Source organism: Micropterus dolomieu, linkage group LG14 (assembly GCF_021292245.1).
Source record: "Micropterus dolomieu isolate WLL.071019.BEF.003 ecotype Adirondacks linkage group LG14, ASM2129224v1, whole genome shotgun sequence".
In the NCBI taxonomy this organism is placed as follows: Eukaryota; Metazoa; Chordata; class Actinopteri; order Centrarchiformes; family Centrarchidae; genus Micropterus; species Micropterus dolomieu.
In genome coordinates this window covers 2,668,199-2,680,415 of record NC_060163.1, presented here as the reverse complement: position 1 = coordinate 2,680,415, position 12,217 = coordinate 2,668,199, and the positions used below count along the sequence as shown (strand labels likewise).

The following is a 12,217-nucleotide window of genomic DNA, read 5'->3' as shown; positions in this document are numbered from 1 at the left end:
AAACCATGCATCTTATTTCCTTCTCAAATTTGACTTTTTGCATGTCTGTTTGTGTTTTAGTCCTTTACTGAATTTGTATTGAATTTGTAATTGGGGTAGATTCTGACAGTTTGTGTTTATAATAATAGCTTTCTCCCTTTTTAGTTTCTGATGGGACTTGCAGTGGTCAAAAGTCTTACCAAGCCTTGTTGGACAGGTCATATCTGTTAAAATCAATAAAAGGATCAGATCATCAGCAGAATTATGTTGTGCTTTATTGTAACTATTGTAACTATGTGCTCAGCTTTTAGTGTTTAATTTGGGCCAGGCACATGTTCCAGAATGACTGTGGGTTTGTCACTACCTCATGTTAAATTTCACATGCTGTGAAGTTAGTTGCTCAGCTGTTTTTTTTAATAATCATGCATAATCCAACTCAAATGTTTTGTGCTGGTTGTATATCGTCTCTATCTAAGTGTCGAGTGAGTATCCCTCCAGTCCCCCCCTCCAAGAGCCGCGCTTTTTCCTTCTGACAATCTGCATGGCTCACACCTGCAGCGGTGCTGTGAAACACAGACACACGCAGCTCCGTGGGGATAGGCTGTCGAGTTGTGTAATGGTGTTTGTGTGTGTGTGTGTGTTTGCCTGTTTTTCTGCTCCGCTCTACTTCATTCAGCTGTATCAGAGCTTTAAATAGAATGATGAAAGCCTTATTTCTGTGGTGTGCATGTGTGTGTGTGTCCAGAGTGCATCTCCCCAAGGGTCCTCCAAAGAGAACATATTTTGTGTGTGTGGATATGGTAAAAGAGTAAAAGTGGCCTGTCTGATCTCACTTGTGTGCTCTTTGATTTTATAAATGTTTGAAGGGTATATTTTACTCTTCACATATATATAAAAAGGGTTGGGTATTGTTTTTGTTTTTTTATCATTTCTTTTTACAATTCTGTTGCCAAAATGATACGCATGCAGCCAACAAATCAAAGTTGTTATGGTCTGCGTCGGCCTGATGCTCTTTTTTTTCAGGAGGTGCAAGTCAGGCTACGCCGTCATTTCAACGATTGTCTCTTTTTCGGAGAGACAGACTTCATCCAAGCAAACTGGGCTCCTGAATGCTAGCTGCTGACTTATAGCATGTGCTGCAACACAATACACAGCTTTAAACTAAAACTCTGGCCATATCTTGCTTTGCCATGCCATACATTGTAGCTTTAAGCACAAGATAAGACTACCAGACTACAAACCTCAGCATTACTCGCACAGTCTCTTTACTGTTTGTTATTGCTCTGCTCAGTGTTTATTAAGATATTGGAATGGTGACATCACATCTTTTACTTGGATGAGTAGGGGGTCATTTCATTGGACGGAGGGTGCATCTGACAGTACATTAAAGGGCCACTCTGCTGATTTTATGCATGACGTTCAGTGCATGATTAGTGTTACTCAGCCTATGTCATCTGTGTTTCTAGAGGAGTACTATCAAGTCTGCAAAAAAACTCAGGGTTATCTTGTCTTCAACTACAAATTGAGAACAGAAAGTCTGTGTTTAAAACTGGAGGTGAGGTGAGGTGTTGAAAATATGTAATTAGTTGCATCATGGGAAATGTAGGATCCCTTGTTTTTGGAGCTTGACCCATGCTAGAGAGTGAAAGTTGAGATACAGTATTTTGGCCTTTGCTGCCTCAATGGTGATTATTTTTTAAATATGTCTTTCAAAAATCCCCCAATTTTATTAATGTTGCATAAAATTATTATTATATTGCAGCCAACTAATATTTTTTTCCCATGCCAGCAAGGAGGCCAGGCAACTAACGGTTGACAATTGTGGTTGCATAAAAATAAATAGACTTCTGGTGATTCGACCTAATTGCCAGAAAAGAACATTGAAATGGGACAATTCTGTAAAACCCCAGTTCAGTGATAAAAAATTTTAACTTTTAATTTTAACATATTTTCACATTAGCAGCAGGTTTACTTCAGGTGACTAAGCTGAGTTGGCAGCAACGGTCCAAGAAGGAGCCTAGAAAGTAAATGTATCGTGACACCACTCACCATCCTGGCACCATGAAGCCCTAAGTGCTTGTAATGTTTTTAGCTGACGTGCAGGCAATGCACATGTGTGTTAAAATATAAACGTATGTGGAAGCATACAAATTACATTTAGTGGTGAAAATGCAATTATGTAATCACTCAAAGTTTTGTTTTTGCTCTGAAATAAAGCTAGGAAAGTGCTGTAAACCTTCCCAGAGATGTGTGACAGGATGTGGCGCAGGCCAGATAAGACTTATTTGTGTGTGAGTGTTGTGCGAGGTCATGCTTGGTGAGTGGTTGTAGGGTTTAAAGCCTGCAGATTAAGGCTGTTGTGTAATGGTATGTGTGCTTTGTGAGATTGACATGTGCTCTCTGTGGGGATTAAATATATTCTATGGATGAAACGGGGGGACTTCACTGCTCTTCTGACGTTCAGGCGTCTGTTTGAGGCAAAGACTCGTGAACTAATGAACATTCAGGAGAGTCACCACTTTTTCCATAAAATTTGAAGTACATTTAAATTACATTAAGAGACATATTGCCACAAGCTCTAAACTTTCTGTATTCAAGAGCAAAGTTTAGCTGGGAATTTGCATAATGAGCATGAACAATACAATAGGTCACTCCTGTTTCGGGATATTTTTAGTGCAGTTTTCTTAATGCATGAGCAGAATAATAATAAAAAAGCATTGTTTGCGTGGCTACAAAGTAGTTTGTAGATACAAAGTGATTTAAGTGAATAGTTCAACGTTTGGGAAATAGCGTATACGGATACTGTCGTTCTCATGCCTTTGTGTAAACAGAACAGAATTGACATCTGTGTAAAACAGGGCAGCCGGCTGGATGGGACGCTGATGCTATTGTGTTACACGTCACGCCGCTATTGCTTCCAGACACTGGGGCAGCATTATGTCAGCGTTGTTTAGTTCAGTGTAAAAAAACGCAAAGACAGAAACTATCCCCTAGCTTAACTTTACTGAACTTTGGTGAAACTTGTCATTTGCTTCCAACTCTGTAGAGCACATGAAGTCCAGAGATGTGAGTGTGTGGTCCTGCTGCAGCTGCGAGCGAATGACACTGATGTGAGGTGATAATTCTATAAAGTAGAACTTCTCTGTGAAGCCACAGAGCTCCAATTGAATCAGCAATTTATATTTGATTGGCCTAGGGCAGCCTGTCCTAGCAGAAAGTTCCAACACGACTGAACCACGGGTGCTGGAGAGGTCATCTACTCTGTCCAGTGGTGGAAATGGCACATTTTAGTGGGGGGATAAAGAGTAAAATAAATCCTTATTGACTTTACTTATTATCATGAGAGCTCCATGGAAAATCTCTTACTAAAGATACTTAAAATTACAAAGATTGCTGAGCTATACTGATTATTTCCTTGATGACAGACTTGATGTTGCTGCTTATTCAGTTTGTTCTCTAACTGTTCTCTGCTCCCGGACTGTCTCCTCTCCTCTCCTGTCCAACAAAAAACATACAAATCATTAAACAATCAAGATTAACTTTAAATTAACTATATATGTCAAAGACACCACCACTGTTTGAGGACATTAGAAAGCAAACCATCACCCTCGATAATAGGTTTTCAATGTAGTGAGTCCCCGGGACCCACAGGTCCCCATTAAAATAAGTTTTTTGAATGTAGCGATGTTTAGGGTTAGTTTGTTCTATCAGTACTCTAATTGGCTCTCTTGCGTTACTAAAAGTGATTTTATTATTATATAATCTATAATTTAAAAAAGAATAACTTCAGAACTGGATTACAATAGAATATTTAAAATATATCTAAATGTTTCTAGAACAGCAACAGTAATGTTTACCACAGCAAAGTCACTATATTCTATCTATCTATCTATCTATCTATCTATAGATATATGACTTCTGCTCCATGTGTTTGGGTTTGTGAGCTTACAGACAGCAGCATTTCTATGATTTCAACAAGGATATTTTGTTCATGACATAACATTGGCATCATGGAAAAAATAGGGTGCGTTGATAATAAGTTTACTACATCTTTCAGTATAAAACAGCTGTAAGCGATTTCCCTTACATGTTTACCCTGATTCATCAAGTCTTTAATCAGCAGCTAACATTTAGCTCACCCTCTAGCAGTCAGTTTGGTCCACTGCATGTCCTATCCGTAGCTTCAGTAGTGAGGATTAGATGGATTAGATATTTAGCGAAATCTCCCCATGCTGCTGCAAATAGACAGATGGGTGTCACCCACCCTCCCCCAGGCCACAACATAACAGAACATTACAGAATAGAGACAGATTTAATTTCAGAATAATAATATCAACGGATTGAAAGATTTTGTTAATATCCTACTTTTTAAAAAAGATATACATTTTTGTTTCTTAGAGTTTTATTCTTTTATTCATAGAAAATATTTTTTATTTATTTGTTTAGGGAATCCCAGCTATTTAACCTCTGTGGGCTTGTTGTCAAGGTGATGGATACAGATTGGTTTGTTAGTGCTCCTGGGTGATGTTGTTACAACTTCACAGACATCTTAACCGATAGTTTAATGTGTTAATAATCAATAATCGATTAATTATTAATAATTAATAGAACGTATGTCTGTTTTTCAGTTTCTCTAAAGTAGAATTTTAGCAGCATTAGTTATATGAATCATTAATTCATGAAGTACAAACAATTTAAACTGACACAGGCCGTCATTCAACCAACAACAGCCTCGTTTAGTGGACTGTCTGCTGTGTGTCTGACTGGTATGGCTTCGGTTTGCAGGACTGCTGATTTCTCACCCCAGTCGGTGTAACTGTGATGTAACTCTCTGCAGTTAACGCAGTCCGACAGTCAGTCATTTTAGTCACCTTGCAGGCTGAAAGTAACCGCATCTAAAGCTTGTCTTTCTTTTCACTGTACCGCGTCTCAACACTGCTAGTAATTATTCCTTCTGAGGGGATGCAATAGCCCGGGTCAGTGAAAGTTAGAAGCTCATGAAATCCCTCATCGTCCACCACGTTTAAAGGCATCATGTCATTTTCCACCATAAAGTAAAGCCTCTGAGTTATTGCCTCTGCACTTACATCACTACAGCCTCTTCCACTTTCGACTTGCACTGCAACTGTCTGCTGCTGACGTTTCGGGTAGTACAACATTGAGGTTGTACTGGATCTGTATTCTAAAATAGTGTTGCAATGTTTACATTGAGCATTGTCCTCTTTTACAGTGTAATGCTCTCACACTGGACTACTTTTTGACCTCTTCATCGTGCCATTTCCACTGACTGCACCTTCCTCTGTTGCGGCAGTAGTTTTTCTGAACTGCTTCTTGCCGTATAAAGGTTAACATATGTGAGAAATGATTCGCAAAACATACTTTCTCGGTTAATACATTTTAAATTAATGAGCGATTAATCCTTAACATTCATGGACCGTAGTTTCCATATATAATTTTGAGGTTTTTATAAGATGTTAGATGGTAATATTGTTAATAAAACTGAAATAGCTTGTGAAGTGAGGATGAGGAGTTCTGTGCGTAGGAATTACAGGCTGTAAGGTGACTTACTCAAGGCATACTCTCTGTCTGCCATTTTGAGGTCCAAACATTGTTAACATGGGTCTGTGAGGATTTTCACGGTTATATTTTCAAACTTATAGCTCGCCTTTCTTGATCACAAAAACCTCTTAGTCATAAGATATCTCTGCAATATCTTCAATAGGTCCCGTTAGGTGAAAATAAGTGCAAAAGTGGCAACATGGTGTCAAAATGTCTCCAATGTCAATGGAAGTTCAGTTTTTAAAAAATCCAATACTAACACTAATGTGTGTTAGTACATGTGCTGCAGTGTAGAAGCAGCTGCCGGTAGCTCCTTCAAACTTTGCTACACTTTTGTTTTTCATCTGTTTTTTCCGGCTTTATTGCCGAAACATGTACATCTTTACAGAGACCTGCCCGATTAACATCCCAGATCAAGCACTCGGAGGCTGGTCCATGTTCCGAGCTGTCAGCACAAGACTCTGTCCAGATGAGAGGAAGTGTTTTACATCGATGATGCTTGGTGTCCAAACACAGTCAAGAAGAACACTGTTCCCCAAAACGTTTTTTATGTGAAGATGAAAACCATAATATCTTCCTGTTGCTTCAAATTCAAAAAATGCACTGCGAATGTTCTGGGTGTTAGCACAATAAAATAGCAAATACAGGTAATGTAGTTTCCATATAGCTGGAGTGACTGCAGTGCTAGCAGTGGGGTCAAATCAGACTCCACGTTACATATTAATGATAAATCTTTATAATTGTTTCCTCACATCCAGCTGAAAATTAGACCAAACATGGTCACATGGAGATTTATAACTGCAAAGCTTCACAACAGAGAGGGGGTGGGGTGGGGGAGGTCACAGGGTACATGAGGAGAGCAACTGGGGGATGATTGGGGGACGTGGATATTGGGTCTCCACAGACCTCCTGCAGTGGGGATGAAACTCTTTTCAGAACAAGGCCAGATTAGTGCCTCCTCAACACCCCCCATATGTACACACACACACACACACACACATGCACAGGTCACCCTCCTCCATCCATGTATTGACAATCACCACTTTCCAACACAATGTCTAGATTAAATCCTTACCAGCCCTGTTTTCATTGGAGCACCAGGGTGTTAGGATCAAGACCTGAGGGCTGCTGTGTCCTGAACGGTGATTCTTGATGTACAAACATTTTGGAAACCCATTGTTTAGAGATGTTTTGGCACACTGCTGCTAATCTCCTCTGATGGAAGATCAGATACAGTAATTCCAGTTAATCCCCAATCCTTTCGTCCACATTTGGGGTAATATTTGAATTTTGAAAGACAAAAATGGGACCAATTGAGCAGGAATTTCCAAACAAAGGCACTACATAAAGATGGGAAGAAGAAGAAGGGAAGCAACTAAAGGAAATTCAAAACTCATTTGAGCCATAGATAGGGTTTCAAATTGTAGCACTTCTGTTTGAGAATTTTCACTGAATTCTTTTGCACTGCCATGGGTATCACATGCTAGAAATAGAGTATATCTGCTGTTTGTCCCTAATGTATGGACAGAAATGGCAAAGAAAACCTATAGGTTGTCTGCTACAGCCTCTCTGAATAGTTTGCAAAACAACATTCTTTGTCAGTTAATACATTTTCTACATGCTGTTTACATCAGCTTGTTTTTTAGAGCTTACTGCCTTCTGTAGTCAGCAGATATCTGTATTGTGGTACGAAGTTGTGTGTGTCCTGTATGACATGAAATGTGAAAGTATATTGGGACCCACTCATCCAGACATCGCTCCAGTGTGTCACTACTTGTACTGCTATCTAGTGACACACTAGGACCAGCCCAGGTGCAATTTAAAGGCCCTACGTCCATAACTTGTATGTGGTGATAGGCCTCTCATAACTATACTGTACTTATGTACCCGCAATACCCCAAGTTCACAAAACACATATTGGATGAGCAAACTCCCATGACCCCCCATGACAACTCTGCGAGGGTAAGAGTTGGTCCACTGTCTCGCAACCAGGACGGAATCCACATTGCTCCGGCTGGATTAGTCAGAGCCTTTTAGTGAAGCTTTATTACTATGTTTATTCATAATTATTAATTCATATGATCAATGCTTTCTATTATTTATCTACTGTATAAATTATTCAATCATTTAATGGGAGTAATTGCCCTTTCAGAAACACTGCAACAACGCTCTGAAACCCATTATTTTCAATGGCTCGCTCTGCAGCAGGGTGGTTTCTCGCTGCGTTGACCAAAGCGCGGTGCAGTGCAGACGCAAACCTAGTTAAACTTTGACCGCTGCACGCCGCATGGCCAATAGAAAGGGGGCATCCAGCCAAGCATAGAAAGCAAAATGGAGGAACAGTTGATATTGTGTGTGTCATGACACAAGTTTGTGTTCATACCAGAGACATCAAAGCATCATGGAAACATATTTACATATAAGTAGGCAGGTCAGGTGTGTGTGGCTTGCTGTAGGTAGGCAATGTGTGTAGGCAGCATCACTGTTGCACTGCCTCCTCAACTGCACTACTTAGTTGAAAGGAAGCTCCACTGTTTTTGGAATATTATTATTGCACTGAAAGGGCCATAATGTGTCATTTTTACTATACAGTTGTACTGTGAATTCATTCGGTTTTGTGTTCCCTGATGGAAAATACTGCTTTTCCACAATTTCAGCATGAATACTGATCCACAATATTGGCTACAGGAAGGAGCCCCATGTCAGTCTGTAGCCAATAAAACATTGTGAGTTTAAGGATTGTAAATTATTTCCTGATGCTCAAAAGCAGGATAAAAATGCGCCACACTTCAGTACCAAGCATGCGCAAACAGGAAGAACATCCAAAATCCCAATCTGACGTCATGATGTCAGAGGATGTTGGCTGATGTCAGTTGGACCAATGCTTATATAACAGAATTTATCCATCCTCCTGTGGTCCATGATATAAGACAGCAGGATGGAAATGAATTATTTAAACTAATCTGTAACAACAGGAACAACAGGTGTTTCAGGAATGGTGCAACAAATCTTCTCAATGACATGTTCATCTATTCATTCTGTACGTCATCTTCTCATCGAAGAGTTTGTCCACATCAGCTTAATGCAATGCTGGGATGACAGCGTGTCTGCCTGTGCATGTCTGTTGTGTGTGTGTGTGCGTGTGCCTGTGCATGTCTGTGTGTGTGTGTGTGTGTGTGTGTTTTATTTTCATTATGGGGAGGTCTTTGCACAGGAAGCAATTTCATTAAGGAGTTCCCTTGATAGCTGTGACGTGTGTGTGCGTGTGTGTGTCCTGTCCTGCTATTACATAATGACTCAGTGTGTGCAAGTTAATGTACATGTTTGCGCATGCTCTTTCCTCTGTCCTGAGGGCACTGCTCGCCAACATCAGCATTGAGGCTGTGTCTCTCACTCCACTGAGCATGAGCGCACACACACACACACACACACACACACACACACACGTTTCTCCCACATCTCATTGACATAATTCCTCTTGACATAATAGCCCCGCACCCTAACCTAATTGTAACCTGAACCCTAAAACCACATCTTAACCCTCAAAAAGCAGTCTCTATGTTCACACGTGAGTCCCCATGGGTTAGTGTGCATTCAGGTTAAAGTCCCCACCAAGAAGAACATGAATCATACACACACACACACACACACACTTCTTCAGGCATGATTGGCTATATGTAGAGAAATTAGACTTCAGATGCTCACAAATGTGTATTATTTGATCTACAAATGAAAAATAAGTCTGACAATGCAACACCCATATCACAATGATAGGAGACTGCTACATTGCAGCCACCCGACTGTTTCATCATCTTTCTGTATTACTGCTTCCATAGCATTAACAATACAGTACGTAGGCACATTCTAATCTAAATGCTGACAGAAAAAAAAAACGCAGGTGAAAGAAAAGCTTGTTATACTTTCTAGACATTGGTTCTAGAAAGTTGTGAATGTGAAGGATGAATGCCTGTGCTGGTTAAAAAACTCAGCAAACCTCACGAATTGGGTGCAGGTTGGCTCGCATAGTAAAATAAAACCAGTACCAATAGAATGTCTACAGTAAAATAAAGTTTTTAAAATAAAAAGTAAATACAGCTTGAAACCAGCATTATAAAACATTGTCACAATTAAAACCATTAAGTGATTATATTTTTGAAAGTTTGTACAAAATGTTCTTACTACAGTGGGAGTCATGAATGCTATGGATTATGATAAGAAAAAAAAAATAAACCAGAGTTTAAACCAGTGATAAAAAAAACCTTGATATTTCTGTCTTGAAATCCAGAGGGATTATATTAAAGTCCAAACATGCAGCAGGCAGGTTCCCACTCCCAGAAGCCAGAGCAGAACTATATACACATACATATAGAACTGTTTTTTGTTCTTGTCCTTGCTCCAGTTAAAATTGTAGAAGCAGGACTCTATACCACTTGTAACTGTTAACCTTGAAGAAGCTAAAAAATCGACCCACACTGAGCTTCAGAATTGTTCATCAGATACTATGTCTATGCTAGGGTCCTGCTGATCAGTTTGAAAATAACAAAACTAAGATGTGAAAAAAATAAAGGGCATAGAATGAATATTGATCCCCTAATGTGATCACACTTTAAACTCTGAGAACAGCATTTCAATTAAGAAAACACAGTAGTATTACACTGCATTTTAAATAAAATATATATATATCTACCTATGCCATTTATTTCTGTCATCAGCATTGGAACATATACTGTGATGATGAATGAAATGGTTTTAGAATCAAGGAAAACTTGCAAATGAATGCGAAAATGACCTCATGGAAATGCTACTTCTAGCAGCTCTAATACTTCATTGAGGACTGTTAAACTTCTTTCTCACTAGCAGATGTCACAAACAGCAGAAGCTGCTGTGGCACGTCCTCTGCATCTCATCTGCATCACAGCTGCCACAATCAGCGGCAGCTGCCCTGGCAAGTCAGTGGCAGCAGATGTGCCACAGCTAGCTGCCGCTGCCACTATTTGAGCTTGCGGCCTTCATGAGTTATCTCTCTACATTCTACTGCACTGGCTCCACCTGCTTTCTTACCTGGTTACTTACTGTTTACAATCTGTTCACATCAAAGTTTTTATGTATTACTATCTATTTATATCTGTGCACATCATATTTATTTAACTACCTGTTTAAAGTTGGGTGGGTGATTTATTTCAGATACATTTTTGTTCTGTTTGATGAAATTGTCTTAACATTGTGACAGCAATCAATAAATAAAATGCTCTGACACAACAGATATGGTAGCCTGGTAAATTTTTGCCTGTGATCAAGACTCACTTTTGCTTTATCCAGTATGGGCAATTTACAAGACCAGCTGATACATCTTATTATGCTCAGTTTTCCATATAATGCAGTGTCACACTGAGAGTTGGAATATGTGACGCTGCCTGTTCCAAGGCATTGTACTGAAAAGGGGTGCGGGGTGTAGACTGACAACATGAACAAGATCTGTCAGACAGCCACACAGTCTTGCAAGATATGCTATGTGGAGCTTTCTGTTTTTGTTGAGAATGTCACAGAGGGGTTTTACTCTTCTTTGTTAATATTTTAAACTACTCTGTGTTGGTGGATTGCATTCCGTTTTGTTATAGTCACTAAAAACCTGCCAGCTTAGAGATTCTAAAATAATAATAATTGTTTAAGGTGACAAACTGAATCTTTATGCAGCTCCAGTGATGTATTTGAGGCAGATAGTAGCAGTGGTCCCCTACTATACAGGTACAGCTCTACCTGTTCCATGTTTACATTGTAGTCTCTCTTTATTGTGTTCAAGATGTCAGACATTTAGGTTCCAGTGTGCTTTTACATGATCTTTTTTAAATTATGGAAAAGTCTGTTCAGTGTGATGCTTCGGTTCTTTTATCCAAAGGCGTGCGCTTTTACGCTTTTATTTTGAAGTCCCATCGGCCGCACGTCTGGTCCGCTTGTGTCTGGTCTAAATATGGCGGCGTGACGCTGCTGCAAACTGGCTGTTCACGCTGCGGAGAGAGAGAGAGGCGGAACGTTCAGTCTGTTACTGGCGGCGCTGCGAAGGACAGCACCGCAGAGAAAAGGCGACTGTCCACAGTGATGACAGCAGAGTAGCCTGAAACCGTTTGGAGCGTGCACATAGCAGACGCTGAGAACCCAATGAATGGAGTTACTTTTTGCCTTGTTGGAATTCCACCAAACTCAAACAGTGAAGTAAGTCAAAACTACTGAATATAGACATGGCTGAAAGTATTTGGAGTTCAATTTAATAATATTATGTTTGTATTCTGCTGCTCTGCTGTGTCTGTTTGCTCTTGTAAATTGATTTTTTGCCAACCCTGTAGGCTACACATAAACTTGTCTTCCAGGTGCAAATCTTCACTTCAGCCAAAGTGTTGGTGCATGCCCTGGTAAGGGAATGTGTGTTGGTGATATGGCTTATGGCAAAAGCTATTTACAAAACCTTTACTGAACTTAGGCAGGACTTGTTTTCGTTACTTTTTTCATTCAACCCTTATAGAATCAGGATAACAGGAAAAGCTCAGTTAAAGTACATTTCAGAATACATCCCAGTATATTTAGCATTCAGCATCTCCTCCAGAAACACCTTCAAGACTTGGGACTGTGCTTACATAGATGTTCTCATGTAAGTATACAGCTTGTCAAATTTTAACCCCCCCCC

At 39.8% G+C, this 12,217-nt stretch overlaps 2 protein-coding genes across 2 annotated transcripts in view; one reads left to right on the top strand and one right to left on the bottom strand.

Annotated features, from left to right (window-relative positions):
* Positions 1-12,217, bottom strand: part of tmem94 (transmembrane protein 94) — a 339,697-nt gene that overhangs the window by 249,533 nt on the left and 77,947 nt on the right. The window lies entirely within an intron of this gene.
* Positions 1-12,217, top strand: part of acbd4 (acyl-CoA binding domain containing 4) — a 62,949-nt gene that overhangs the window by 48,021 nt on the left and 2,711 nt on the right. The window lies entirely within an intron of this gene.